The sequence below is a fragment of the Periophthalmus magnuspinnatus genome, chromosome 13, assembly GCF_009829125.3.
Source record: "Periophthalmus magnuspinnatus isolate fPerMag1 chromosome 13, fPerMag1.2.pri, whole genome shotgun sequence".
NCBI classification, from domain to species: Eukaryota; Metazoa; Chordata; class Actinopteri; order Gobiiformes; family Gobiidae; genus Periophthalmus; species Periophthalmus magnuspinnatus.
Window position 1 is genome coordinate 7,398,661 of NC_047138.1, and position 25,018 is coordinate 7,423,678.

The 25,018-nt window shown below is 38.7% G+C and overlaps 1 protein-coding gene across 1 annotated transcript in view; it reads left to right on the top strand.

Annotated features, from left to right (window-relative positions):
* The first annotated feature begins 464 nt into the window (after nucleotides 1-464).
* Nucleotides 465-25,018, top strand: part of lrfn1 (leucine rich repeat and fibronectin type III domain containing 1) — a 148,561-nt gene continuing 124,007 nt past the window's right edge. Inside the window, exon 1 of the mRNA XM_033977668.2 lies at nucleotides 465-712. The gene's annotated coding sequence lies outside the window, so the exon portion shown is untranslated. The remainder of the gene's footprint in view (nucleotides 713-25,018) is intronic.

Here is a 25,018-nt window from a genome sequence, read left to right on the forward strand (position 1 = left end):
GCTCTCTCGGAGGAGGGAACGCGCTCTCCGTGCTTGGGTGGGATTCCATCGTTACGCTCGAGACGGAGGAAGTTGTGGCAACAAACTGCTAAAGCCTGTCTCAACTGCCTGTCTCAACTGTCGCTGAGACTGGCGTGATAACTGGAGAAAACCTCTGCTTGGTAGTTTTTGAGCTTCGTGGTTTTATTTTTGTAGACTTGGCGCAGAATTTGACGCCAGCATCCCAGTCGTCAGATGCGCTTGGAGGCGACTGCAGTTTTTCGTCAAGGATCCATCTGGGCTGTGAATGTGAACACGCGTGAGACTTATTGGAAATTAAACCTTCCTTTATTTTTGCGCTACGAAGCTGAACGCGATGGACCTGAAACGACCACGTACTGACGCTGTGGCCCCGTAGAAACACACCTGACTCTGAGCGTCTTTTTTTTTTTTTACCTTGGACAATGGATCTTGGCTTTAGGGTTTAGCCACATTCCTGTCGCTGTTGAAATTAAGGTGGGGTTTTTATTCCAAAGCAGGTAACCGGGATCCCGCTCTCACACTGAAGACTGCATGTAGCCTATTGGATTTTTTGCACCAACCAGACAAACCTAACAAGAAAAAAAAATAAATAAACGCTTCTACGCACGATGGGAATAAACCAATGTATCTGCAACCGACGAGGGAAATTTTGCACCACTCTTTAACGTTTGCTTTATGAGGATTACTTTGGGTAAGTCACTTGGCACACTTGGGGAGAAGGGGGATAATGACTTTCACACCTTTCGAGATGCTAAAGTCTGAAGTATCTATCCATTTTTCTTTCTTTCTCTGTATCTACCCATCTATACGAATGCTCCGTGGATACTTAAGCACAGTGGAGCAGGTCTCACGTGGTGGAGCACTTAAAGCTGGTATGAATGCTGTTAGGCCTATGATGAACAGCCTTGGCATATCTGCGCCTTGGCTATTTAGTGCGCAGCAGAGATGCTTAAGCTATGACACATTAGTTGAATGCCCAGAGACAGTGAGAGTGCGTGGGGAATGGCCGGGTGTGTCTGCATCAGCACCACCAGAGCATATAGGCCAACAGTTCATAAACGTGAGCTCTGATTGAGTCCCTGCAGGGGGGGGAACTGTCCGAGGTGCTGAAGTAGTGGACTCTTGTGTGGCCAGATTGCAAAAGTAGAACTTGTTAATAGCTTTTTTTTGTTACTAATGACACCGAAGCTTCACGTCTTATCACGGTCTTATTGTTTACTAATCATTCCGCCCTATTTGAAGATGATAAAGAGTCCCATACACCCTGATGCATCATGATTAGGATCTCATAGGCACTATAAATGAGTGCTGCCAATTGTGCCTGCTCAAATGTTCAGCCCCTGCCATCATTTTGCCGTTATTCAATAAGCTCAATGGGCTCAGCTTCCACTCAGCACTTCTGCACAAGTTACTCCCTGACTCTAATTTTGGCACACGGACGCAGAGAGGGCCTCAAAGGTCACTGTCTGGTCTCTGGGACTGTTCTCATCACTCAGAATACAGCAGAACAGCAGATGGGGATCCATGTTGTACAGCTCAGGCACGGACACAGCCAGGTTGTAAATTTATTAGATTGAGCCGGGGTTAAGAGTCAATACACTTACACAGAAGTCAAGAGTACATCCTTCATATTGGCCAACTTTATTCTCATAATTCTGTCCAGGAATCCCCCGGGGAACAAGTAGGGGCCAGTTCTGCTATCAGGGGTTAGCCACCAGCCTGACTGCAGCGAGCATAGAACTGCTGGGAGACACAGTACCGTACAGGCTGCTTTACTTAAGTGAGCTTAGGGACTGAGCAGTGCACTCATACACAGAGCAGAGCAGCGGTCAGTGGAGAGCTCTTTCTGCTCAAATAAAACAGCAGGGGGGAAATGGAGGCTGTCGCAGGGTTGTGGCACTGCAACAAGCAATAAAGACACTTGACTTTTATGGCTCAAATAAAGAGAAGCAGCTATTTTAGGGCATATTGTTACGTTTCACTGGAGGATAACGCTGTGTGTATAATTGAATTGGATGAAATAATTTGCTTAACACTGAGCACTATAGGTTTAAGTCTGCAGTCTCCTAAAATAGAGGTTAATGAGCTGTCTCTACCCCTGAGTTTTGGATTTGCATTGTATTAACACAACTGTTTAATGTGCGATGTCTTTCTTTTTCACTTGACTGTTGTTGGCAATGATCCTATATGGTTTTACCAGTGTGTTGCAGTGTGTTACAGCAGAAGCTCAGAGCACCGGCTGTCATGTGTGCGCATAATGTGATCAGACAGGATGGTCATTATCATTATCATGAATTATTCTGAACACTCTCACCAGGTATAGCATTAGTCCTGGATGCACTAAACGTACAGTGCTGTAGCGAAATGCTTTCAAAGTGTCATGGCAGATGGGAGGGGGTTCTGTTTTTGGGTGCTGTACTCAGACCTGGGGTTAGATTAATGGGGGCTCTCTCGCTTGCCATTCTGTTGCATTGTGTTACAGCAGCTGCTTGTGGTGGCTGTGTCATGTGTTCACATTATGAAATCACAAGTCTGGGTTATCAAGCAGTGCAGGTATGAGACTGTAATATAAGTGTGGCCTTTTCATTTATAAGCCAGTGATAGAGGCTTTAAGAAGAGATTTTAAACCTCAACTATGGAAATAGCTTGGGTGACTCATCCTCACTGTGACATTTGCACATTGTACACAGTTGTACCAAAGATGTTTTTTCAAGTACTGTGAGCTATGAGAAGGAACAGAGACTTTTTAACATGCGTGTCATTTTCCACTGCTAGACACAATTATGCACAGTGGCAAACAACAATAGCACAAAATGAAGAACATAATGGGGCAGTGTGTAGACCAGGGCAATAAAAGAACCAATTTATTAGAAAAGAAGGGAGGTTAGGCTACGGTCTTGTTAGGCAAATTAATTTAAATTTCAAAACTCAGTTTAGCATTTTGTGAATTGCTTCTCCCTCATTCTGTGATATTTTGTAAATAAACAATAATACATCAAAGAATGAGATGATGAAAAAGCGTGAAATAGTTTGAAAAGTGATGTCAGGGAAGGAAAATGCTCTACCATTTTGGTAACAGTTGGCTTTGGAGTCTGAAAGAAGAATTGATTCAGTTGTGGAAAAAAGGATTGCAGTGAAATAGGTACCTTGAGACAGAACAAGATGGATGCTTCTATCAAGACAAGTTATTTACCACTGTAGATGTGGAAAGTCTGAAGGAGGGCATAACTAATGATTCATATTGTGGTGTCATAATTTGACCACCTTTAAGAACCTTTAAGAACATCAAAGAACATTATACAGCATGGTAAAAAAAAGGCTCCAACTGAAATAAACATTTTTGAGAACCTTTAAGTTAGTTTTCCTTAATGTCTGCACTATTTATTAGGTAGTCCACTTGACCCAAAAGCTTTAGCCACACTTGAATAAACAAATATTGAGTGTCTAAGATAGAAGTTAGATAAACTTCTTAGCACCTGGTCATTACCTCCTGAGCTGCACTAATGGCTACGCTAAGCACAATCATTTAAAGTTATATTTTAGAAGTGAAGCATATGAGCAGTTACACTATACAGCAGCTGTACTTAGGAAGTGTTTATGACTTCTATGGATGTCAATTATCTCGGTATGGGTAAGTAACTAGATGATTTGATCTGTGCTATTAGTGGTACCAACACAGAAGTCTAGTAATAGTTATAGCACTAAATGGGTAATTATCTTATAATAATATTTTCACTTTTCAATTGAATGCAATAACCAGTCTAATTCAAAATAAAGCCAGTGTGCACCTTTTTGCACACTATTGGTTAATTTATGGCTGGCTATATTGCTTCTGTTGCAGGTCTAGTCCTCCGTGTGACCTCAGGACTGACCCACTCAATCTTCTCAGTGCAGAGGCGGCACATTTTCACAGTTTTGAGGCCCGGGCTTACGCAGAGTTCAAAGTCACTCAGGTTAAATGGATCACAAACTTGTGGGTGACCTTGGTCCAGTTGACCGCTGGGCTTCGTCTCTTTACATGCTGAAATAATCTGTATCCTGCTATTAAAAACAAGACACCACAGCCTGAAAATATGGACACAGTTTGTCACATGAGTCTGCTCAAAAGTGAGTGAGATGGAATTATTTTGTGCTTGTAACTCAATGGAAATACAGCATTTACCCCTCAACTATTTATTACTTAAATGTTTTCAATCAGTGTTTACATCAATGAAACTTCATGTAAATCTTTTGTGAGTATCTTGTTCAAACCTGTGCAAGTTCTGACACGACAAAAAAGAGAAAACTCATGTGGCAAAGACAAAAATAACGGAGAAAATGTCTTCCAAATACAAGCCAAGCCTTACTCTTAAAATCCATTTTCTTTTATGCATGTAAACAACCTCTCAAAAAATCTATTCTTTGTGTTATCTAATTGTAGTTATGTGCTTTTTTTTCTAGATGTGTAAATATGCCCATTGTGTGTTATAAGACGCTTCGTAGTTGCCTAATTGTCTTCCTCTTTTTTGCTCATGTCTTTAAAAAACATATTATTCCAGTCCATGAAAGCAGTCTCCAAATGATAACCTTCTTTGGCATTATAAAAAAAAGAAAAGAAAAAAACATGGGAAATGAATGGCTTTGGTGTTGTGTTTTGGCCCCTTTAACCCTCTCTACATAATAATGGTTGTGTCATTTGTTATTGTGGATTTGGAGTGTCTGCCTGGAGCATGCCTTTTAACCGTGTCGGCGCGTGTTGTTTTCCTGACACATGGATAGAAACAGATGAGCTAAGGAGCTGCCGCGCTTCACCACTGACCCCTTTGCCGCTACATGACGAATGTCACATAAAATGGAAGCTATAGGGTGTGACCAGCATGTACAATAGAAGTCTGTGCGGGGAGGAGGGCACTGGCGCACACACACGGGCTACAGCTGGAGAAAGAACCGCACAGAGCCAAGGATAGGATGAATAGCAAGCTAATTATACTCACAGAATGTAATCCTATATGGGACCGTTCAGCTGAGACGTCGTATGTACATATACCATAAACAGTCAGTGTACAGAAGGGAGGTTTTCCATTTATTTATTAAGTAGTGACAATACATTTAATTAAGTCATATAAATATAAAATGAATTAGCATATCATCATAAAATACAACTGTGAAATCCTATACCATAAAGTGGCTGCTAAAACCATAAACGGTTCCTCTACTGTAGAATAGAGCTGCACGATTTGGAGGAAAAAAAAGTCTATTGCATGTTTTCAGTAGGGATTAGATTTGTGATTTATGTTTTAAAAGCAGGATTCTGTTCAGAGCGCACATTGTGAACAACTCCAACAGCATCTAAGGGAAAACAACATATACGCCTGTCACTATAATCGCTATATCCACTTATCGTTCTATAGATGAAAGCTGGAACAATGTTTTTTTCGGGTCAGTATTTATTGTGTGTTAAGATTTAAGCTGTAAAAGGTTAAATCGATCAATTCTTTGGCTCATTACAGATGCAAACCAAGTACTAAAGTGTTTCATTCTGCTGTTTATTCATTGCAGCTCATGATTCTTTAACAATATTGCAGATTTAGAATAGTTTTAAATCTGCTCTTGGGCTATTGTGGCATAAATTGGCATAAATTAGTTTCAGGATAGATTATAGATTAGATTGATTGGTTTATTTCGAGTTAGTGCCAAGAGAAAAGAATAATCATGTTTACTACTTGTACATTGTAAACAAAAGAAAAGCACGTTTACGGTGTTTATTTACTTCAACATTACATTGCACAGTATATTGTATGTGTTTGGAGCGCTCTAAACAACAGGTACAACAATCTGTATCTATAAAGAACAGGACTTTATACGAGATTAACAAGTGCAACTTTACGATTTGGTAACTGTTCCAACTTAAATTGTGATTTCGATTTGACGGTGGCTAGGCCTGTCATGATAATATTGATTTATTGTCCTGTATATAAAGCTGGAACAATATGTTTTGAGGCTCAGTATTTATCGTGGATACTTTTTCTTTGCAATAGTGGGGAGATTTTGCCATTTTTATGTAATGAAGTAAGGTCTGACCTGTAGAGTAGCAGTAGCATGAATATTTTTGCATATTATCCATTCTCGCGGTATTTCTCTGCAGCGACATATGTGCTATCATGACAGGCCTAACTTTGTGTGTTGCCGTAGTAGCCGGACTCTTCCTGATATCTTAAACTACTGTCTTCTAATGCCTTCCTCTACGCAGCTGAAGGTGACATTGATTCAGAAGATGCTTTCACTCTCTGCATCTGTTCATATGGATCAATAACTTCTACCAAGAACAACATTTCCCTTTTGGCTCTCTCCGGAGTAAGCCAATTAAGAAGGCTGCTCCCTCCCCATGCCCATGTCAAATGCACGCCAGCGCAGCCCAGTCCCATTAAATAATGCATAAGAGTAATATTTTATTGTGAAGAGCTCCCACACTGCTAACCTGTTCTATTAAGACTTTCTCTGCTGCACCACCACAGAACAATAGTCCAAATGCAGGGCAGTTAATGGAGCACTCTGTCCTGACTGGGGCATTAACAAGAGATAATGCCCACATAAATTATTGCCACTAAATATGTCACTATAATTGGGGCTTCTGTCAGTGCACATTTGTTGATTTGTTGCTAACCGTACTTCCGCAGCTGTACTATCTAACTGTTATTTTTCACCATTTTTGCTTAACACTGAAGCCTTTTCCGAAGATAAGAACAACTCTTTATGTCATTTGTTTAATATACTATCAACTTTCATCCATACTTTGAAGTTGGGTCTTAAAAATGAAGTTCGCTACTGACCTGTGACCTGAGAATATTGAAGTATTACATATCGCCACAGAGAAATATTGCGACAAACGATAATATTGTCCTTGTCTCAAGTGGAGGACACCAAGTATCTCGGTGTCTCAGGGAAGAAGGAGCGAATTTGAAAGGAAAAGCTCTTCGTTCCTACCCTCACCTGTGGTCGTGAGCGTCGGGTAATGACCGAAAGGACAAGATTGCGGATACAAGCGGTTGAAATGGATGGTTGGATGGACGATAATAGTGAAACTACTTTAAATTAGGCAGAATAATCCCAGTAAACCATTTTTACAAATACAGTATCATTCAGTATTATCGTACAGTAGCGGAATAAAGCAATAATTAGCACTGGAGGTTAAGTTTTCATCCTTCTACAGCTCAAATCTTACTGTAGTACATGAAAAATTGCAGAAATCTGGTCTAGGGACAGTCACCAAGTCACTGCAGTCAGTTTTGGTAAATAACTTATTGTATCTGGCTTAAAAAAGGGCTAGACCTAATTATATATAAGAAGTATGAAGTAAAAACATGTCCATAAGTAAAATGGACAGTATGACAACAACAAGAACAATCAATCAAATATGTTTCCTCACTTTGATGTATCACCATTTTTCCATTCAATCTTAATTTGTCTAAATAAAAAAAAAAAGTTAAAAAGTAAAAACAAACAAACAAAAAAAATAGTCAGATCTCTTCCTCCAAAGTCTGAACTCTTCTCCAAACCACATGATGTTAGGATGGGCTGTACATCTCTCCATTAAAAGGGCCCAAGCTGATCATTGACGATTAGGCATGACTGTATCCCTGTTAATATTTGATGAACTGCACTTCCCTATCCACTTGTATGATGAAAAATGATCAGAATCAGCCATGTGGAAATGAAAATGATTAATTTTTTTTCTAAAACGTAGCAAATATTTTCATTATTATTATTTTTTATTTTATTTTGGTTTCCCTCTCCATCACCATAAACCCGCCCTTTTGAAACGCTTCAGCCTTGACCCTCTTTTCCTTTCCTATTCCGTTTCTTTTTTTGCGTATAATAGAGCTGCTCACATTTTCCGCCGAACACAAGAGGCTTTCTCAATTTGTTTTTTGCATATTTTCTTTCTGAAGATTGCAATAAAAATCCAAGGTCTGCATCTTCTTTTTAAACTAGTCGAGAATTAGTCAGAGGTAATTTGTTTTTTTCTTAATGCTTAATTCATAATCAAAGCTCTAAGTACGCAGGATTTACAACTTGATTTTGGTGCCTGTTTTGAACTGAAAAAAAAAATGCTCAGCCTTGATTTAAGGCTACTAAGAAACAGTGGAAAAAATTACTGCTGCCGAGAGTGTAGCCCGGCTTCTAAAAACAATCAGAGGTGGAATAAACGAAAACTATATCTGTTTAAAGTAGAACGCAAACTACCCATGTGTTTGGCTCAGATCCATGAAATAGCTTTTGGTGTATAGCCTCATGTGCATGTGTAACTTGATATCATTCTCAAACTGTACGCACGGCACTGGCAAACTGGCAATTTACCGCTGCGCACATTTTCAAACAACACTCTGGCAGGTTTATTTTAAGGTATGCCTCTACAGTATATGTGAGAAAAGTCTCTGATTATTGCAGTTTAAATGTTACGCCTTTCTGAAGCTTTTATTACGCTGAAATACAGGGAAATGTTCACTTGGGCAAGATTTCAGCCCCAGATAGGATAGTTTCTACACAAAATGATGGTGCTACTAAGGTTTAATTAGTATCCTTTTTAACAGCATGATTAATTAATTGACAGAAACACGTTGGGGAAGGTGTGAGGTTCGGAGCTGTTAGAAAAAAAAAATTATATTCATTTTTCTAAGCGGGGGTGAATTTACTCTTTTAGTAGCACAACACTGATGTTTTCTTTTATTTGTGTCACTGCAGAAGTCCAACTTTTCTTATTGCCAATACAACAGCGTGGTGTGATTTTTAGATTTTCATGTGTTCAGATTTCAAAGGTAGGCCATTTTGAAAAGTACACCCTCAGATGTAACATTTTCAGCTTTAAAAATACCTGCACTTAAAGACGCCACCTCCTTGTATCCATGGAGATATTACCACTTTGCCTGGAACATTCTCCAGTATGGCATTTTACTATAATAACTCTTGTGTTTAACTGCAAAACAAAATACATCTTGAAACACATGCACTCTTGTTTTGGTTCTGATCTAGTCCAGGATTAATGCCAAAATCTGTCCATGTTTAGTCCCAGTTTTGTTAGTGTGGACTAGACCTGTGACTTTAACTACAATAACGACTCATAAAAGCTGGAACAATATATTTGTGAGCTCAGTATTTATCGTGTGTACATTTTCTTTGCAATAGTGGGGAGATTTTAGCCACTTTTATGTAATACGAAAAGATTTGAGTCGTAGAGAGTAGAATAAATAACTTTTATGGCTAATTATTGTTTCATTCTGCTATCTGTTTGCTGCAGCTCAGGCCTTTTAATGATTCTGAGATCCTCCTGTTTTATTGTTATTGTCTCAGTGGCATAAAATAGATTTTGAAGTACGATATGAATTGAAACTGTTATTGTGACAGGCCCAGTGTGAACATAGTTACTCTACAAATCGAATCTGTAATTTGGCTTAATATCGTCACCTGCTCGTGTCTGTGGGGAAAGTTAAGTCTAATGCCATACTGACAGTGGTTGAACACAAGAAAGTCGTAAAGTATTGTTCTTAAGTCTACATTTTAGGTAAGTGGATACTTTTTACTTTTACATGCTCAGTCCTGTATCCCCCGTGCAGTAAAGTCGATGTTTTTTAACTTTTACTTCACTACATTTGAGAGCAGGTTTCTGTACTTTCTACATTTTTGAACTGGACTGAAAAGTAAAAGTATTTTTCATTATTGTCTGGAAAATATATATATTGTTTCTGTTTTCAGCACAAATCTTTATCAAAATCACCACATCTGAAGCTTTATAAGTCCTGAAAATCTGAAAAAAGGCTAAATAATTTTTATTTTTTACTCTTTAAACAGGTACTTTAATAATTCACTTAAGTAGATTTTTCCATGTGATACTTTTACTTTTACTCGCGTATTTTTTTTGCTCCAGTATCTGTTCTTTTACACTCAGCAAACACAACTGAGTATTTCTCCTTCATTCATCCCAGAATAAACCATTAACATCTCCATGGAGACAAGGACATGGCAGATCCTCCACCAGCAAAACGACACACCTTTAAATATAATTCCTTGTGGCTTTACCTCTTATAGTACTTTCATGTTGTGGTATTGAAAATGTTGATCCCGTGTGCCATGTGCTATTTGAATAGTCTTTAGCTAAGCAGTATAAGTCATTGATCAGCACATTATTACACATACATGGGCAAAACGATTCTTCAGCGAGGTAGTTTCTTGCTGACAACGACTTTGAACTCTGTCTGAGAAAATCCATTCCCCCAGTTCACTTATATCGGTTGTTTCTTCCCCGTATCCTCATTGTTTACCAAAGTTTGCCTATTAATTACATGAGCCGATGCTGATGCAGAAAGAAGAGTGCGCCCTCGTTTCAGCCATACCTCATTTTGCTGCAGTTTATTGCCATGTTTGTGCAGATAGATTTTTGTATTTGTCTGATTGTGCCCAGACTCCCCTGTGTCCACCGGCTGATTTCCTGTTTAGTAACCCTCATTTATAAATCCTTTACAGAATAATCTACATCTCTCTTATGCTCTTTAATGGGGTCCATGCTGAGTGCGGCGTGGAGCAATATAATGCAATTTACCAAGCGCTGTTTCTTTAACCATAGATAAACACGGATTACTTTCCTGTGTTATAGTGAGGCGCATTACTACTTTCACAAATGCACTTAAATATACTTCATTTATTCTTAGAATTCACCGTAGGCGTTATTAAAATCCTGAAACACACTTCATATTTTAATGTGCATAAATGACTGTACATAAACACTCACTTCCTAAAGGTGCAGCTATGTAACTTTTCTGCTTGTTTCCATGGAGATGTGAGGCGCTTTACCTTGAAAATCGTGCGTTCTTACACGAGCCACCTTTTTGTCACCGTGGAGATGCATTTAAAAGTTTAATACAGCTCAGGCCTGTCATGATAATTACTATATCAACTTATTGTGCAAGATATGAAAGCAGGGACAGTATATTTTTGGGGTAAATATTTATCGTACGCATGATTTCTTTGCAGTACTGTTGAATATTTGTTTTTTTTTTTTAGCTCTATGGTCAGATCCGAGCTGTAAAATGTTGAATGAATAACTTATCTGACTGATTACAGATGCAGACTAAGTACCAAAGTGTTTTATTTATTGCGGCTCATGTTTTTTTTAGAAGAGTTTTTGTGGTTTAAATCTGCTCTTGGGTTATTATGTCAGTGGCGTAAATTTGTTTCAGTGTTATCTCTGTGTAATCCCTCGCCAGGTCTGATCCAGAGTAAAAGAAAAATATAAAATCTGGACAAAAAGTTGTAAAAGTGAAGATGTTTCGCTGCTCATCCAAGCCGCTTCTTCAGTTCTGGTCAGATTGCCAGTGGACGCACAAACACTGCTGCTAAAATGTGTTTTACTTGCACTTGGGTTGAAGCCATGTTACGAATAAACAGGTACAGCTTGCAAAGATGTGTTTTTGTTTTTTTATTGTAAGGCATTATAAGTCTTTTACAGAGTGAATGCAAACCTTTATTGCCCCGAGGAGTATTTGACTTGCACACGAGAGCACATAAAAACACTACAAGGCAAGAGAAGACATAAGAAAACAGATAGGGAATGTTAAAATAAAATAAAAAGTCCACGCATCACAGGATTACAGCGTATTTAGCCGCTGAATACTACGTGGGACAAAGGACGTAATGCCTCTGATGGTCTTCACCGGAGCCATCGCAGACACAGACTCGATGAGACTGTGTTCCTCTATTGACTCTCTGTTGTGCTGTGTAATATTTCACAATGCAGGGTTCTTTACAATTTGATAAACTCTGATTGCTTGCCCTTTTGTTATCTGTAATTCCAACCGGAGGGGAGAGCAGGAATGACAGTAAAGCATCAGGTTGGCTAATTGGCTAATTTGCACTCATAACGGTCGAGCAAACCAGCGAAGAGAAGAGCCAAGGAGAAAGTTGACATAAAAACATCCAGAAGACCTTTGCTGAAGTGGCTGCTGTGTAATTGACTAGATATAATTGCGTGCCACATTAGCACCTGGTCATTGCATCGTTTTTAGCACAGCGTCAAGGTGACATTGGTAAAAGCAAGATGGATGTGGAAGTTAAAAAAATGGACACAACTTTTTTTTGTTGTTTTTTTTTTGCAAACCCAGAGGATGTTTTTGTCCCTAATGTAGCAGTTTCCAAAGAAGAGTCTTTATTTCTTCAGGACCAGTGGAGTGGTTCATGTGAAGTGGATCACTACGAGCAGCTGCTGCCAGGTCCTAATGTAACACAGGCCAAATATAGACTCACAGTAATGCTCCCACTGTGCATGCTTTTTTAATACAAGTTGCTAGGCTTTGAGAAAGTAAGTAGGTTTAGTCATCAGCAAAACAAAGATTATCAGGTGATGTATTCAAAAGTATAGAGCTGGGAATAAAAAGTTTTGGTTTTTTTAGGTGTGGAAAAAGCTTTTTACCACAGAATCCAAAGTCTACTAATGTCCCACTGGTTGCCGTGATGACTGGCACTATTAAATGAAAAGGCAGGTGAAAGGTACTGCCGGTATAAAACTGGTATCAAAAACTGTTATTTTTGCAATCACGTTGGCCTAGTTTTCAAACAATCTTCATAGTTTATCATTTATGTCGCGTCATAAAATCCTCATTATTCCTGACCTTGGTTGAATTGTCACGTTGTCCGCACCTCAAGACCTACTTTGCTTGGTTACACAAAAATATATGTCAGGATAACAATAGGAGCTTTTTGGAGGCTGTCTCACTCGCAGGCTCTACCCGGTACTGCAGTAAGTACATGACATTGGGTCCTACAAATGTGTTTAAGAGAGTGAAAGCATGTTTGTCCAGCAGTGCCAATTTTCTACACAATGTTCTTTACAAATGCTGCAGTGATCGGGCCAGTGCCAAATGGCTTTAGTTCATCTACTGTTTTGTCTTAATTATGAATACAGAGTAAATGTAACTCACAGTGGAGACGTATGCCTGCCAAACTCGATGAGCCTAAATGCTGGATGTGAATATTTAAATGGCCGACATTGAAAATATGCAAATTTTCTGAAGTTTCGTGGTAGATTGATAGACATACTTGACCAACTAAGTGACTACGTTTACTTTTGTGAATGAATATACTTTACTGGAACTATTATAACATATTACATTCAGTTGGTTGGGTGTTTAGCAGCAGTGGTAATGACAACATTGCAGTCACTTTTTAAGCTCTTAAAAATGTGGAAAAAACAGAACTAAGCTCATTTTAAACTGTGGTCTAAACTTCCTCACTTTTCTAACACATTCCTAGCATCCTAATTATTCACCACAATGAGTTTTACTGTTCACAACTTTCAGAAGCAAGACTGAAGTTCTGCCATCACGCTCATACTTACGACAACTAGCATACAAACAGTGCTCCAGTGTTACCTCATTTATCGCGGGAGTTACGTTCTAAAAAATAACCCACAATAGACGAAATCTGCGATGTTTTTTTTTTTTTTTTTAACAATTATATATGTTTTAAGGCTGTAAAACCCCCCACCACACACTTTATACACTTTTCTCAGACAGGTAATAACATTTTCTCACATTTCTCTCTTGTTTAAACACTCTCAAAGTTCAAACCTTCGTATATCATATCCCTCTTCTTCAATGATCGCTTTAAAAATGTTGTTCATGTGCCTCTGCTCCAGCGGTATCCATGCAGAGAAACACTGAAGTCAAAAGCGTTTCTTAAATTCGTTAAACGTTTCATCGACATTGTGGGTTTTGTCGGGGAGAAAACTTGCAAACATACAGCACTTCAGAGTCACACTGCGATCCAACGTTTATGTAAATTTGTCTGAACACATTCTGTACTGTACTGTACAGGAGACACGGCACGGAGGAGACTGATGGACAATGGTCTACAGCCCCTTAGCCAATCAGGATGCAGAACACACTGCACGCTCATACGCTGTAAAAAAAATGTGATAAAAAAATCCGTGAAACAGCGAGACCATGAAATATAGTGAGGGACAACTGTAATAAAAACTGTATGATTAGACACAGCGCACACTGGTCTCATTTTGACCCCAAGACCTGGGCAAAACAAATTTTACTTTATTACCTGGAAATTGGTAGGGCCCCTTTAAGTATTTTACAAATTAATTAACAATATTTATTACATAGCAGGTAACTGAAAATTCAAATTCTCTACCTCAATGCATTTGTCTACTACCCTTGCATTTTTTGAAGTAACTAAGCCACTCACTCTGACTCAAACAAATAGAAACTGGCCAAACCAACAGTATAAAGATTCAGACCTCCGACTGTTGGAGAAAACACTACACCCTTTTATTCGGAGTCCACCGCGCTCGTGTCTGTCAAACTGCATCAAGTACACCGACCAAGAAGGTCAGCTCTGGATCATTCCTGCCCAATGGTGCGGCGATTCCAGATCATATGAAAGTTTTATGCTTTGTACTTGGCTATGCAGAAAACTAGCAAACAAGCAGAGTGTTGTAAAAAGTGCTGGCGTTGTTAAAGTGAGTTGGTGAGAAGGAGGTAGTAGCAGGTGGTTGCAAGAACAGCCTTTTCGGAGCCACTCAAGCTTGTGCTTATTGATGGCTCTCTGACAGGGCGAGGCAGGTCATTAGATATACCAGACAAACTATCTCTCCATCGGGAGGTCTGATGAATGAAGACTGCGCGGAGGTGTCGTGGGCTCAGGTTCTATTGACTAAAAGTGCCTCATTTATGAAGCCAAAGATTAGTGATATCAAGCCTAATGTGAGACAGCATCCCACCAGTTGTTTGGATAGACGCCATGTTGACAAAGTTAACTTGTTTTTTTTTTTTTTCTTAGTAATTTATAAAGGCTTCTTCTTTTGGTACATGAAAACACCTAGTCACAGCTTGTGTTTTACAAAAGGGAAAATGTTCTTCGAGACAAAAACACTGCCAAATCAGTCCAGTACAGAAGAAATATCAGATGCAGCTTATTGCTCAGCTCTGTTTTTTGCCATTTTAAAAGCGCCCATCCGAAACACTACTGTAGAGCTGTCGAGAATATATTTAATGCATTATCGCTGTGGTTAAGTTTATGGTTAAGGTATAGATCAACACTGCAGAGAGTTCAAAACAACTGCTGTTACTGTATTGCACAAACCTATTCACAATGATCATCTTGTTTACATAAGTCGCTTGTTGGCCTGGTTTAATTTTGTCGCATTTTACTCGGAGTGCCTCTAATTAATAATCCCCTATTTAAAAGATTTGTCAGGATTTCCACACTTAATTTTAACAAACAATCCGAGCAAGTCCTTGTTGGCAGTCTTACCCTTGTGCAAACCACTACGAGCCAAAACCCACCCTTAACTAAAACAAATATTTCTTTTTGTGTATAATTGATAGCAAACTGCTAGCACATGGAGTTATTGTCTTCTGTTTTCTGTGCACTTTGTTGATTAGATGCTGCGGAATGTGTCTCAGAGGAAATAAAGGCCTGGGTCATGATGAAAAGGGGATATAACGTTGGAGAAATACCCCACTGAACAGCCTAACATAGCATTAGCTTAGCACTAACACAAACTGCAGCAGCTTTGATTCATGGTGATTCATTTATTCGGCAGCAGTTAAACGCTTCTATTGTTTTTATATTTCCTGTGGCGCCGGACTGTTGGCTAATATAATTAATTAACGGTTTAAGCTGAAGGGAATATAATGCAATGCTTATTCTACACAGAGATGGACTTCTAATTTGGAGCAGTCACCACTACTGATAATGGATTAGATTTGTAATTGCACTTTGCCTTTCTCTATTATTCATAAGGTCACTCCTGAGTCGCATTTGTTGGTGTCAAACTACAAGCCGCGTTAAGTGTTTTGCCCAAAGATACAACAACAAAACGAAGCTACTAACTTGTAGTTTTACCCGTAACTTTCTGAACTTGTGCATTTCCGTTACAACTTTGCCAAAACGACACAAATAAAAGTTTCGTTAAGCTTTATTGTGACATGTACTGTATGCGTCCTTATCGTGAGCGGGCTTGCCACTCCTCAGACCTGACTCGTAGTGAAATATTCCATGACAATCTAATTTATAAGTACTATGTCACCCCCAAAGTGTCAAAATATTATACATCTAAATACGTTATGGAAATACATATTTGAAATTCACTGCTGTTTAAGTTTTTAAATAGTGTCATGTAATTTTCGATTACGCAGCTGAGTAAGCACAGCACTTGGCAGAAGGCTGTCACTGGAGACACTTTGGGAAGAGATGTACACTCAAATGTGTTCCTCTCTGCGCCGATCATTACAGATGTACAAAATATAAACGTGATCAAATGATTACTGCACGGGAGATACAGGAATGAGCACGTAAACCAGCCACTATGATTTGATGCATAATATCAAGACTCAATCAAACTACAGAGTAAAATTAGCTAAATAAAGTTACTGGACGAACTACAAGAAGTACACTTTAAGTACACCTTAATTAGCGTTAATAAAGCCTGAACAAATACACAATTCATAATGAACAAAGGTATTAAGAATGATTTAGTCTTAGTAACACATATTTAAGGGTGTCTGTGCAATCCTCCCATCGTCCAGGGATGATCCATAGTAAAAGAAATCATCAAATCTGTCAACTGACTGAGCTACAGGCACAGTTCACACTTTTTTTAATTGACCCAGCCCACAAACTGAAACTGTAAACTAATAGATGTGTCTTTAGATAAATATAAGGCAGTGTCCATCAGCAATCTGACCAGAAGCGAAATGTCTTTTCTCCAACAACTTTTTAACAGATTTGAGCTATTCTTTTAAATTTCAATGGGGCTCAGGTTCAGAAATAGGGTTAGAGTATTCATTAAGTAGTTACAAAGCCTGAATCAAACAATTTGTTCATTGTAAAGTCTTTGTTTATGCTTAATTACAGCTATTTAAAGTGTAATCATTATAAACTGTTACGTTTTGATATAAAATTACAATGAGTAAAATAGGTTCTCAACATTTACCCTTATCGCTAAAAGTACTGCTATATATTTAAACCCTCAAAAATACTCCCACAAACACTACATCCGCTGTCACTACTGCTCTCCACCCTCACATTGTTCTTTAGAAAACATTTCAGTGAAAGGCTTGAATCTGTACTGATCTGTACTGTAAACAATGTTTGTATTTCTGTCTAGCACATGCAAAATGGAGTGGTAGAAAAATGTGAAAATCGCTTTGTATGCTTGTGGCTTCATCCATAAATGCTACTCTGCAAAACACAGATGCATTCTTATGGTAGGAGTAAATAATGCTGCTGTAGTGTTTGAATATTCTCTCCAGAGCGCCTATCAATCAGATCCAGTTTGTTGACTTTGTTCAAATTTGTTTTTATGCAATTGCGGCTTACATAAAACAAAACGGGTTGATATCAGCGACATCTACGGCTGTAGTCGACTGAAGACATGCCCTGCCGATCGATTAGTCGACAAAAAAAGGGGCAAAAGCTCTCAAAACTATTACGCATCTCTATGTATCTGACCCAAACTGCACTCACCACAAGTCTATACCTACAGGGGGGAGTTCGTGCAAAAACAACTTCTATTTTACTGCACATTTAGTTGACTAAGACTCCATGAACTGATGAATCGACTTAACGACTAAAAGCCCACAGCCCTAGCGGCGTCACTGTTTTCTGCTGCGTTGCCATGGCAGCGGACATTCTTCAGACCTGTCAGCTATGTGTGGTGTCCTGTGGCTCAGCTGGAGAGAGAGAGAGTGCATGCCATGTAATTGTCCTCTCCGCTGTTTGAATTCTGCGCGGACACTTTGGTACATGGCACGCTCTTTCTTCTCTTCGCACTTTTCCCAGTGAGCTTGTCGTACCTGAAAATGTCCCAGAAAGATGAATCAGAATCCACTTTTTTTATAACATCAAGATACTACTATACCTCACTTTTGTTCGTCTTTTATTTTGAAGCGTTGCGAGGTGGTACATGGGCCCATCTTAAAAATTAAAGGTGTTTAAACATCAAAGGCTCTTGACGAAAAAAACTCACAGATAAAAGTCAGAAAGCTGTGAAGCAGTCTGCCCTGTTATGTTATACATCAATCCATAGTCTCTTGGCGGATAATTATGTTTGTTATAAAGACTCAGTATGTGATGGTAATTTGAGCTAGCAAGGGACCAGCTTCTTTGATTTGTTATAGCCTTTCACTGACCTGTGCTATACACCGTACGTTGTTAAAGTTGCTTTAGTTTCTGTTGGATCTCCACCACTTGCTTGTCTCCTTATGAGATGTTATAGCTTTAGTTGGAATGTTATACATGTTCCATTGCATTAAACATATGTATTTGGTGTTTTATACATTAATAATAAAAATAAAATAAAAAAAGCTGAATCACGTCTTGACCCTGTAAAATAATATTCCACTTTTTATATACAATCTACAGTATTTTCATTTTTGCTGATGTAAAGAATAATGCTTTTTCTGTCTTTCTTTTTCCTTAATAAAACCTAATCCCACTTCACCATTGGTCAGATCAGCACCAGTTTGTGCTGTGTATTCATGGTGTGTATTCACTTGAGTTTGCTGTGTCCCTGCTGCACAGGGCCGTCACAGAATACTAGCATAACATGATTTGCATATTGATTCGTCATGAGTTTCACTGTGCATGTATACCATTTTACCCCATTTAACCACTGAATGGGACAAATCAAAGAGGCCTGTGTCTGTGAGTGGATTTTCAGGTTCACTTTGGGATCTTCTTTCACTGTTGAAAGTAATTTGTGGATCTGAAGACTAATTAATGCCATTGCTCCTAATGCTAAACACTGAAGTAGTTACAAAGCCTGCATTATTCTTAATAAACTACTTGTTCATTACTTTTTGTTCATGTTTTATTAAGGCTAAAAAGATATAGTTATTATAATGCAGAGCCCCAAAAACTGGCCTAAGCATCAGGTCAAACTCCTTTTCCACATAAAGTTGTATATTTGGCTGTGACTGGACTCTGAATGAACTGTCTGTTTGAATATGCAGAGGGAGAGTTGCCTTGTTGAAAACAGATGCACCTTGCGTATGTCTGCAGGGCTGTGTTTGCCTCAGCAGGACTCTGGTCTAATCGGGTGCCTAACATATGGCTCATGAGCCTACAGCTCTGTCATTCTGGGCCAAGCGCACTAATAGGCTCCAAATGATTTAGCTCCAAGTAAAACACATTTTATGCCACAGATAGACCCCCAAACATTAAGTTCATCCACTACAATTATGACCTGGAATGACTATTGTGCTGTACAACACCCTCACATTTGCTAAGACTTTTTAATGCTATTCAGTGTGTAAATGGCTTTTGTTTTTACACACAATTTCTAGTTAATAAATTGAGAAAAAAAGAAAAGAAAAGAAAATCCAGACAGTGGGAAAAATAAGCCAAATGCTAAAAGATTTATACACCACAGAAATATGTAAATACTATTCAACTTAGCTGTATCATCTATAACTTAACTGTGACTCGGGAGCCAGTGTTGATAAAGGCAGAAAGTGTATTCTGCCTTTAGGGTTTATTGTGAAATGCACAGTTACAGTTATACACAAGTTTGCTGAAATGCTGAAGACTGCTGCGTTATGCATGAGTTCATAAGGTGGACTTTTTAATTAGTATTATTTGTAGTATATCTTCAGTATCATTACAACCCACACCTATTTGTTTAGCCCAGCACCTGAAGCAGAGGCCGAGATGAGGCGTCCCAAACATCTGCTCCAACTTATGACCCAACCACTGCTACCTGTGTCTCACTTTCTTATAACAAACATGTGAGGCTCAAAAAATTATATTATTATACTTGTTAAAGGCACAACATGTAACTTTTTAGTCTTGCATTTCCTTGTTGGTGTTTTTATTGCTCAGAACATATCTTGAAAAACATGATTTCATAGCGTGGGGTTGACTCTCCACAGATCTGCCCTGTAACTTAAGCCTAGCAGTGTCACATGCTACAGTCGCCACGAAGATAGATCAGTTTAATGCCTTACTTTGGCACATTTCAGACAAAGCAGGTGATGGAAAAGTTATAGTACATCTTCAAAATATTTTCCTCCTCTTACTTTATTATTATTATTATTATTATTTCATTTTTTTATTGTTGTTCTTTTTTAAATCATTGAACTCTGCATGATAAGTTATTTTTAGAATGCGTCTCATGTGCGCGTTCTGATGCATAGCCACATAAAAAAAACAAAAAACAAAAAAACATTACTCACAGTTTAATATTTGCATAATCTCCTATGCATCATACATCAATATCAAACAGAGATTCAGGATTCATTTAAAAAAAACATAACTATTTTTACATATTTTATCACCTAGTCCATTAAAACAGAAGCATCATTATGAGCCCCTGAGAAAAACAGCCCCGAAAGCATAAAAACAGGCAGCTCTGGTGTAATGTCACAGTTGATGTTTTTTACAATTACAAACTCCTTGTTAATCATGTTGAATGAAATGACTGTATAATCGTACACACACTATTATGTTTGTCTCCACAACACTGATTCTCACACTTGATCCAATTGCGTGGCATAAATGAGTTTTCAGGTAATGTGCCGATAACTACAACGAAGTTACGCCGTTGTCTGTGGAGATGATCAACTGCATCTGTGATCATTTATACACATTTGAGATCCATGAAGACGAAGATTGATTAGGAGGGATTTAGGAGCTGTGCAAATGAGTACAGCAGTATTTCTATAACATAAGGCTGAAAAGTACACCGTTAGCAACTGGAGAGTAGACGACTGTTTAGTAACTTATTAAGATTACCATGTTTACCTTATATTGTCTTGAGTTTATCGCGGGGGTTGCAATCTAAAAATAACCCGCAATAGGCGAAATCCGTGAAGTATCAGCTTTATTTTTTACAATTATTATATGTTTTGCAGCTGTAAAACCCCTCACCACACACTTTATACACTTTTCTCACACAGGTATTAACATTTTCTCACATTTCTCTCTTGTTTAAACACTCTCAAAGTTCAAACCTTCGTATATTATGTCCCTCTTCCTCAGTGATCACTTTAAATTTGTTCTTCACGTGCCTCTGCTCCAGCGATATCCGTAGAGGCGCCTCTCCGTGCAGAAAAAAACACTTCCAAAGCGTTTCTGAAATTTGTCGGTGCAGAAGTTTCATCAACATTCTGTTTTGTTGGGGAGAAAACTTGCAAATATACAGCACTTCAGAGTCACACTGTGATCCAACGTTAATGTAAATTTGGCTGAACAAAATGTGTACTGTACAGGAGACACAGCACGGAGGAGACTGATGGACAATGGTCTACAGTCCCTCAGCCAATCAGGACGCAGAACACAATGCACGCTCATGCGGTGTAAAAAAGCATGAAAAAATACGCAAAAAAAATCAGCGAAACAGTGAAAGATGAACCACGTTATAGTGAGGCACAACTGTATCAAAATGTTTTTAGTTAGTTTCAGTTTCCTTTTTGATAAGTCTGAGTCACCCCTCCTCAAAGCTAAGCCACCCCCCCTTCAGAGCGCTATAAGAACACAATCAGCACATGTTTCACTAATCAAACTGCACATCACATCAGGTTTGTAAAGTTGTAGTGTATTATTTTGTATCCTGCTCTTGTTAAAACCGGCCATGTGGGAGTATGGGTGGGACTCCTAACCGCAAAGAAAATATGAATATTTGCAAGATTATCTAAGCATTTTAATATGTTGATTTGAAGTGAATTCGGTAGTACGTAATGCACTTTTTTTTTTTCCTTTTTTTTTTTTTTTGTTCAATTTCTGACGTCGTCCCTTGCGAATTGTCTGCACCAAGAATAGAATGGTCTTTGAAGTAGGTGAATAATTACAAATCCACATGGGAGAATCATATTAAGATTAATCACAGTTAATTATGTGAGCCATGTTTCTCTTTTTAGTGCAAGCTTGTCTTAAATTGAAATGAAGTTAGTCAGATTTCCATTTAAAATCAAACGTTTATTACATTGACAGTAATTACATTCTGAGGCCAGTGGCAAAGAAATATAGACGTCAAAGGACCATGGAGACGTGTACGGAGACATCCCAGTACAGTTGTTACACGCAATGTAACAAAATCCGTCTTTTGGCTGCGTTTCTATAGATGGAGGCTGGCCGTGGATAAGTAGCTCGTTTTTTTTTTTTTCCTTTTTTCCTTTTTTTCTTCTTCTTTTTTTTTTTTTTTTTTTTTTCTCTGTAAGAAGCTTAGAAGTGCTATGAGCAAAAGTATTAGCCAGCTTAGCAAGGTAAGTCCTGCACACCAAATTTGGCTACATGTCTCTGTGCATACACCAAGTGGCCACTTTATTAGGTATGCGTTCATTGAGTTAGTTTTGCAGTAACACAGATGAAGCGCAGGCGATGTATTACGGTGCAAAAGCAACTTAAAGAAGACCTATTGTGCCTGTGTCTGCTGTATACCTATAATCTATGACACCCGTGGATCATGATGTTATAATCTGCACATTTTAAATCGCAATATTCATCTAAAACGACTTCATAAAAGAAACAAGTCCGCTCACATGTGCATTAGAAAACAGCTATGCCCAATGGGAGCTCCAGATCACGCTAGAGAGCTGCAGAATTCTGAACATATAAGTAAATAAAATAAGTAAAATTGGAGAACGAAGTAAGTAAAGAGCAGTTGGCATATGCCGGTGGCGGTGCAGGCATTGATCTGCAATATGGCGTTTTGAAAATAAGTGATTAAAGATTGCTCAAACAGACATGAATCGCTCCAAATACAACTTCAGGTGAGTAAATGGTTGAGGGAAACATCTAAGACATGGTTAAAAACTCTGAAAAGTTCATTTTGCTGAATATGGGTTTGAGTAGTACTGACTTTAGAACAAGTACCACCTTAAAACCAATTTGTTTTTTCTAGTATCATGGGATCCAAACTATGGATATAACAGGACTTGGCTTTCTAAATTAGCATTAAAACAGACCTATAACATTACTATTTTACTGGATCTATAACCTTACTCTAGTTGAAACCAAGAACTTACCCAATTTAGTAGAAAAGTGTGCAAAAATCACACTTTAAATTAAGCAAACACTTGATCTGAGGAGTTGTCTGCGTTAGTCAAATTGCCATAGCCCATTGGGAAATAATTTGGCTTGAAATAAAATGTAATGTATTGGAGTGAGGTAAAATTTGAAACAAGGAAAAAATGTTTAATTCTGTGTGTGAAGATATTACATTTCAACACTCATCCAAGTAGCTTCTTCAGTTCTCACACAGAAAGGAGTTCCTGGATGACAGAGGAATTACACAAGATTACACATCTTGCTAAAAGCTATGGCGAAGTAACCCTTAAACTGACATGGAAGCTGGATGATACTGCACTCCTAATTGTAAACAACTGGGTGTCAGTATTTAATTTCTCCCTTCAGAAAGAGGTGTGAGGTAGGGTCTTACAAGAAACCCGTCAAAACCGGAGAAAGTAGTTGGATGAGTGGTAAAACATTCACTCTACGTCCGGCTGACAAAATTGAACCTGTTTTATGAACCTGTACAAATGAGGGATTACACAGACATCTTGAAAAAAAGAGAAAAAACTAGGTCCATCAATCTTAATACTTGACACTATTGAAATTAAGACAGATATGCTGCATTAAGGAGATATTCATTTTTTGCAGGGTAGAGTTTAAAAACAGTAATCTAGAGGAAATGACAGAGGGCAGAGGTGGAGATGTAGAGGTTCCACTGGAGAGTGACTATGATGGATAGGGTTAAGTATGAGTGCATCACAGGGCAGCTCATGTGAGATACTTTGGAGATAAAGTCAGTGAGGCCAAACTGAAACGTACTGCGCAGGAATATAGAGAGGATTCTGAGATTAGAGCTGTCAGGCTGCATGTTACGATGATGATTAAATATGTGTGGGTATAATGAAATTGTATGACGTTAGTTCTTTTGGGACATGGTGGAAGATGTTTTAGATGTACGCACTTTGTTCCAATAATAGTCGTAAAGGAGTGGTATGTGCTTGTCGTTATGGAGATGCTATGGCTTTATTGCATGGACGTTTTGCAGCACGGCATTTAACTTATGGTAAATGGTCACATTATATATAGAGCTTTTCCACCTTCAAGTCACTCAAAGCGCTTTACATCAAGGAACCACTCACCCATTCACACACATTCATACACCAGTGTACGAAGACACGGGGGCACAGTTGGTTAAGTGTCCCAACAACAGTATTCATCTTTGGGAGCTAACCGTTCTACCCATGTTTTATGCCGAGAACGGGATTTGAGCCGGCAACCTTTGAATCAGTGGACAAATGATCTGTTACAAGACAGATCCGTCACGATAAGAAGTATTTTTCAAGGCATTTTTGAGCAATAAAGACATATCGTATCAGAAAAGTTACATAGCGCACCTTTAAATGGATACCTTAAAGCCCCCATTACGCGCAAATGCTTCTATATTATTTTAAGCCTGCTGTCGAAATTACAACTGATCCGTCGCCCCTTCTTCCCTTTGCAAATGCTTGGATGATTATTATAGGAATAAGATTGACAATGAATCAACCTGCGGGTTACTTGAAGCACCATCTCCAAACCGAAGCATTATGACAGCCGACGATGGGATTGAATCACACTACTCATTATAAGGCAATAAGTCAGTGCCCCCTGCCTAACCCTGTGTGAGGAGAGATGGGTATGAAGGCTTAGAATAGCAGAAGGTTATATGGCCTTGTAGCCCCTGTTGCCTTTTAAAGACATCCAGATTTTCCGCATCATTACCTTTGCGCGATGAGCTCCGGCGTCTAACTCTCAGAAGGGGGTGTTGTTTTTGTCAGTAAATCAGCATGGATGGTGAATGCGCAGGTAACCGTTGGCAGGTCCCATACCAGGGTTTGGCTTTCAGATCACACACAATAGTATTTACCATGCTGGCAAACCTATCTGTAGCACTCAAGAGGCTTAGTGTTTCACCTCTAAACATTACACTATGCAATGACTTTTACAGCGGCTGTGTTTACTGGGC